The sequence below is a fragment of the Fukomys damarensis genome, unplaced genomic scaffold (genome assembly GCF_012274545.1).
Source record: "Fukomys damarensis isolate Sample0158 unplaced genomic scaffold, DMR_v1.0_HiC HiC_scaffold_26, whole genome shotgun sequence".
Taxonomy (NCBI): Eukaryota; Metazoa; Chordata; class Mammalia; order Rodentia; family Bathyergidae; genus Fukomys; species Fukomys damarensis.
In genome coordinates this window covers 22,942,811-22,949,747 of record NW_022900938.1, presented here as the reverse complement: position 1 = coordinate 22,949,747, position 6,937 = coordinate 22,942,811, and the positions used below count along the sequence as shown (strand labels likewise).

Genomic DNA, 6,937 nt, shown 5'->3' with positions numbered 1-6,937 from the left:
TCAGTTGGTGGCAGAAATGGTGTGGTGGAAGGATACGGTGGAGGGAAGCTGCTCAACTCCTGCCCCTCAGGAAGCAGAGACAGAAGGGAGGAGCTGGGGACAAGAATACACCCTTTAGGTCAGGCCTCCAGTGACCCACCTCCAGCTAGGCCATTCCTTAGCCAGGTTGCACTGGAGAGTAAGTTTCCAACACACAAGCCCTGAGGGCACATTCACACCGTAACACTAATTCCTGCAAATCTCTCAGCTCTTTCAGGCATCTTGCATATAAAAAATGGAGCTCACATGCCTCAGGATCCCCCTACCCCAAGCAGAACCCAACACCCTTTTTTCAAGTTGGTTGGAAAGCTGGCAAGGTGGTGGGCATTTTCTTTGAACCTAATTTTCTTGGGCCTTAGGGTATGATGTGGTAAAAGTTGAGAGGTGGAGAGCCTCTAAGCTCACAAAAGCTGTGCCTTGGGTCCTTCCTACAGTGACAGATCATCTATTTATGTGTTCTAAAAGTGCCTGTCTCTCAGAGGATGTGTCTTCCTCTGATAATATCCCATGCTCCTTGGAACTCTGGTGCATCTGACCCCACTCTCTGCACCAGTCTGGCTACTGACAGATGTGGCAATGGTACCCACTCCTCCCCAGCCTCATTTTAGCAGCGTCACGCAATGAAGGTTTATTTGTCATATATACCAAATCTTTTGTGGGTTGTAGATCGTTCTCCACCTTGTAGTTGTAACGCCTAAAATATACACCTTCTCTATTAGGTTTATAGTGCCACCAAAGCAAGATACCACAGGCTGTTTAAACACAACATAGGTTTATTCCTTCATGGCTCTTTGGCTAGAAGTCTAAAATCAAGGCATTGGCAGGACCATGTTTTCCCTGAAGTCTATAGGGAAGGACACTTCCTTGTTCCTTTTTAGCTTCTGATGGTTGTCATCAATCCTTTGCATTCCTTGCTTGCCCACCGCACATTACTCTAGGCTCTGTCTCTACCCTACCTTCACATAACTGCCACCCTGTGTCTCTGGTTTCCCTCTTAACGGCCTCACTTCAGAAGTACTATGTGATAGTTTTGGTCACAGCCCACTGGCCGGAACATGGCCTAACATAACTATAGGAGAGATTGATAAATCCAGGGGAGCTATGGGTATTTGATAAACATCATCTGTCCAATCCTTATGCAGATCTTTTCTCCTCTGATCCTAGAAGGCTCTGGAGCACACACAGGCTGAGTAGTTTCTAAATAGCATGCCATATCTACCAGGAAACACCACTGGACTTGGAAAGCTGCTCAAAGAAGGAAGGAAAATAGTTTACATCATTTGTAAAACTGTCCTACTTTTATTTGGTTCTTTGGTTTATCTTAATCCAGAGGTTACAAAATGGTGGGCAGTGGATTGCACTTTTTCCATAGATGATTGTGAATGTGTGTGTGTGTGTGTGTGTGTATTTGTCCCACACATTGTTTAAGAAGTATGAGCAAGCCTGTAGATATCCGTGTACAACTGGAAGCTCTGACAACATACAAGCCCAAGTTTCCACAGAAAATCAGTAATAACTGTTTCCCATTGAGTCTTATCTCTGCAGTTTGCCATTCCCTGTAGTGTCACCAAGACTGAGGCTGGGTGTCACTTCTCATTTGTCATTGTGCTTTTACTGTTATTTTTTGGTAGTAGAGATTTTTTCCCTCTTATATGTATTTGGACCATTTTTACTCACTTTACACCTGACCCTTCAGAGCATTTGTGTGTGTAAGTTTAATTTCTAATAAAATTTACATTTTCATGTATTTTATAATATCCTGGTTCTTTTCAAACATTAAGCACTACCCAGAAGCGTTATATTGAACTCAGGACCCTGAGATTGACTGCTGCTACAGCCATCAGAACAGTAGTGACGTAAAGTGAATAGTGGACAAAGCCCTGAAAACACCTGTAATGGGGGAGTAAATATTTTCACTTGTGATAGTGGCATAAATCTGAATATAGAGTTATGTCTGTTGACTTATTTTCAAGTAAATTTTTACTGATAGACCTTTGTTTTATGCCCTTTCTCCCTTATGTAGACCATTGGAACGATCCAGTGAAGATGTGGACATAATCTTCACTCGACTGAAAGAAGTTAAAGCTTTTGAGAAATTTCACCCAAACCTCCTTCATCAGATTTGTTTATGCAGTTATTATGAGAACCTGGAAAAAGGAATAACACGTAAGAAATGCACCTCCAGGGGTGTATTATCCTCTATGGCTGGTGCTCATTTGGGACCACCCTATGGGAATAGATAGCACATGGAGTATGTGCCATTTGTTTGGACTTCAGTCACAGAAAGCTGCACAATGCCCCTCATCTGTTTATTTAGTTCTCCAGGGGAGTGCCCTTAGCTCTTGTTCACAGGAGGTATAAATGGTTTCTCTAGGGCAACCGTCTTGGCAGGCGGAGCTAGAGGGATGTGCTGACTCATGCATTTAGCTATGTCCATAGAAATTCAAGTAATTGTCTTCCTTAACCTAAGAAATACATGACCAATAGGATAGTAAATAAAGACAACAGTTTTCTTAAGTAATGCTCCTAGTAACGTTTTGAGTTAACCTCAGTAATATCTATTCCAGGTGTGAATAGGGGGAAGGAGAATAAAATGATACGGTGACAGTTGCATTTTTTAAAAAGGATTTTTAAATTTAAAAGTAATTCTCCTCCATCGCTTGGTACATTTTATGCTGCAATAACAGAAAACTCCCATCCACCTGCCTTGAATAATCCATTACTCATACAAGATGGAAAAAATCAATTACTCATATAAGAAGTCCTGAGGTATGATGATTCCCAGGCTGGTCAATGAAGTGGCCCAATGACATTATTAAAGTTCCCAGGTCCTTCCCAGTTTTCTTTTTCTTTTTTCCCTTTTGTATACATCCTTAGATGTTGGCTTTTGTCCACAGGCTTGTCACAAATGGTCCTCAGACAGCTACAGCAGTTGGAGGCATTTCATGTTGATATAAACATGCCCTGTCAAAGTGCCATTTCTTCTTGTGTCTCTTTTTCACAAGTTTCCCAACAGACTTTCTGTATTGTCTCATGTGCCTGAATTGTGTCAGATGCTCATGTCTAAATCAGTCGTTGGCCAAGATAATGGGATGACCATGACTGATTTAGAACAATCCTCATCACCCCCAGTGGAGCTGGGAAGGAACTCATGTGCTCTGAGCACTCGGCCCTATGGACAGGGTGGAAATTTATATAAAATCTGGTTCATTTGAGAGGACACTCAGGGATCTGGATGGGAAAGCAACAGAGACTTACTACATTAGAAAAATCTACAAAAGAATCACCTACAGTCTCCAAACCCAGAGATTACTAGGAGCATTTTATACACATCCTTCAAGATACTTTCCCATGTGTACACACACAAACACTGGCACATTTCTGTTTTTTTAAAAAACATATGTACATACATACCATTTTCAAGTCAATGCGTTTTTCTTAGTAATATCAGAAGCTTCATTCTTTTGGGAATGAGACTGAAAGGGGAAGTCAAAAGACTTAAGATGTGTTATGTACCATCTGCCCATAGTGAATAACGGAAGTAACCATTGTGTACTGCAAACATGTACTGATGAAAATTAAAGACAACAAAATGAATCTTCTGTGGTAGATGATGTGAATTTGACTGGCAAATGTTCAACTTTATGGGCACCAAGTTATTCAAAGCCCTGACTCCGAACTGAGCCGATCACACAGGCTCAGAGCCTCAGGTATTGGACAGGCTGGCTGTAAACTCTTCCATCCTTGTCTGAAGCATGGTGTTGCATGCGTGGGATGCTTTTGTTGTTTTTGGCCTGTCCACAGCCTGTCACAGGGAGGGCAGAGAAGTTCGTTGTCATTAATTGTGGCACCCAGAAACTCACTGTTATACACTCAGCCCAGCTCCTGCAGAACTCTGCCATCCTGCTGAACTGTCCTATGATTTTTCCCTGGGTCACTTGATCTGTTATTCTACTTGTGAAAAGAGGTTGAAAGCACCAGATCTTTCTATCTAGTTATTTAATCAACACATTTTAAAAGACAGTGGGTTTGTATGAGATTTTTGGACCGATGTTTCAGAATTAATTTCTGAAATCTGGTCTTAAAATGATGTGGGAACTAAGGCTGTACTGAAATAGCCAAATATTTTCTCTCTGACATCAAAATCTTAAAGCCAAATTGGGTGCAGAAATTTCTGATGAGAGTCATTTCTAAATGCCTGAAAGCAATGAATTTATAAAATGAATAAGGAAGAACAAAGATAATATAGTGCTCAAACTTTTCAACAAAATAGATTTAAAAAATTGTTCATCATTTAGTTGAAAAGGAAACATGCTATTCTAAAAAACACATTGCTTTTAATATAGTTTTGGAAATTGAGTCTGTGGAGTCACATAACTTTGTTTCTATGTACCCTTCCCAGAGTCAGAATTTTCTACGACTCACAATACAGTGAAATGTATTTAAGATAAATCCCACAGACACCAGTTACTTACTAGATTCAAAGGGTTATCATCCCTTATTAAAGCTCTGCAGATATGGAAAAGTACTGTTTAATAGAGTTCAGCTTCATAGAGTGCTGAATACATAGGCTGTAGCTTTGTTGATAAGTGAGATAAAGAAAAACGTGGAAACAGGGTAGAAGGGTGGCAAGCTCAGTTAGATCCAAGTTGTGCTTGTAATAAGCAGTGAAAGCAATCAGGTTACATGGTAAAACCAGTCTGTACTTGGTATGTTTACACCATTGCTTCCTTTTCAGTGTTCCGCCAGGGTGACATTGGAACGAACTGGTATGCTGTCCTGGCAGGGTCTTTGGATGTTAAAGTGTCGGAGACCAGCAGTCACCAGGTAATCTATGCTACTCTTTTTAAATTTTAAGTAGGGTTCATTCTTATTTTTAGAAGATACATTATCCCCATGTCTTTTATGCTACCAAAAGTATGTTTTCAAATCCCTTTCCCCTTCTTTACAGTAAGAAGTTCAGGGCTCGTTGTATTCCGTTATCATTACTCTGCAAACATACACAGCACACTGAACGTCCTCCCCAGCTGAGTTGGCAGCAGGGCTGGAACATACAGTGCTCACTGTCCTTCGGGAAATGCAGACACTTCATTAGCAGTGTGGTGAACTGAGCTGTGAGCTCCAGAGGAGAAACAGTAGCTCTTCCCAGGGTTCCTTTCTAATCCTTCCTCCCTCTTGTCTGCTGACTTTTCTTCATCCCAGAAGCGATCCCCTTATCAACCTTTTAGGAGCGCCAGGGATGCCCAGTGTTTCTCTAGCTTGTCTTTTCAAAAGTAGGAGGATGGTCACAGAATTCTTCTCCTCACCCCATTAGGCATTTCTGAGGAGTACAGCCCCCTAGTGGACACAACTCGCATTCTTTTTTCTTTTCACAGTATTTGTGAGTTGATGGTGGAGTCTTGAGTACAGTGGCTGGAGACGCAGGAGAAATTTCTGTGTTGTGGCCTGGAAGCAGAATTTTTTCTATAGGAAATCTCAACAGAAACCTCTTTGCTTTTTAAGCCTCGAGCTGGTTGGACAAGGCCCGCCTGCTTTGTGAAGGATATCTTTATTTAAAGTCTTCTGAATGTAAATGTTAATCAATCCTAGAAAAATACTTTGGCAGCAACATGTAGACTAGTATTTGACCAAATAACTAGTCACCATAGTGTGGCCAAGTTGGCTCTTGGGAGGGCAGAAGCAATCATTGATCACTGATCACTGAACATTACCAAGTGCCTTCGTTCTGCCCCAGGCCCCAAGGGCACGGACCGATTCAATCTCTGGGCTTCCTGTGCGTTTGTACCATGGGCTCAGGCAGAGCAGGCGCAGTTTTCCTAGGGCCACAGAGATGTACAAGAAACTAAGATTGGAAGTCAAACCAAATTGCACGTTCTTCCTGCTGCCCACACCTGAAAAAGGTAAGTGGGAAGGGGATAGTGGTGTCAGAAAAGAAGTTACAAGAAACCAAGAGAGAACCTAGGAAGGAGAGCAGTCGAGTCCTTAAAAGAGGACAGTTTCTTGCTGGCCTCGCCTCCGGCCTCCAGGTTCTTCAAGTTCCCGCTGAGCTCGTGACTGCCTTCTCATCGAGTCAGAAGGGACGTGGTAACAAGTTCCCAAGCTGGTCCCCGAGTTTCACCCCCTATGGGGCAGCAGCCAGCCGCTTCCGGAGCCAGAGAGGCCCACAGGAGCTCGAGCGGCTGCTGGTGCCGGTGCGCGCCCTAGCGGCAGCTCTGATTAGCTGCATTTCCCGGGGCTGATGTTCAGTAACCTGCTCACGGCCATGGGATAAGAGCCACGTCTTTGGGATTGTGAAGACCGTGTTCTTGACCATGTGCCATCCACAGGGTGGCAGAGGGGAGGAATGGAGGTGACGAGGGCTGTGGGAGAAGAGTTTTTCCCTTACCACCCTCCTGCGTGTCCGACCACTCCCCTCGAAGGTGCTTGCGCCCCCTGCACCTCCTCCCTGGGCTTTAGATGGGGGTGCAGTTAAATGAGGGTGGCCATCCTGCCAAAGGACTTCCGGTTGGAGGGCGGAGCCGGTCCAGCAAGTGCTAAGCGCGACACGGACAGCGCCACAGGTAGAAGCTGACAGGAGGCTGTCCATGGATGTGGAGGTGGTGGGAGAAGAAGGCAGCACCCTGACTTGGGTGAGGAGGTGGGTGGGGTCCACTAAGGAAACCGGTGCAGGGGGAAGAAAACCTTCCCAGAGTCCAGTGCGGGCCTTTTATGTTCTACATTTATTTATTTGGTATTCTTGATTTGATGGCATTTTTTTTCCTGATAAAAATCCCCACCTTATTTAGCATGATGGTAGGAAGATATAGCTCTGTATAGTTTTCAAGAACACATGTGACAAATATTCTGACTCATAAATTTGTATTACCTTATTGCTTTTCAATTATATTTTTCTCATATA

The 6,937-nt window shown here is 43.3% G+C and overlaps 1 protein-coding gene across 2 annotated transcripts in view; it reads left to right on the top strand.

Moving 5' to 3' along the window:
* The first annotated feature begins 2,066 nt into the window (after positions 1 to 2,066).
* Rapgef4 (Rap guanine nucleotide exchange factor 4) overlaps positions 2,067 to 6,937 on the top strand; it is a 233,933-nt gene continuing 229,062 nt past the window's right edge. For both annotated transcript variants that reach the window (XM_010607008.1, XM_010607007.1), the window contains exons 1-2: positions 2,067 to 2,205; positions 4,778 to 4,866. The gene's annotated coding sequence lies outside the window, so the exon portion shown is untranslated. The remainder of the gene's footprint in view (positions 2,206 to 4,777; positions 4,867 to 6,937) is intronic.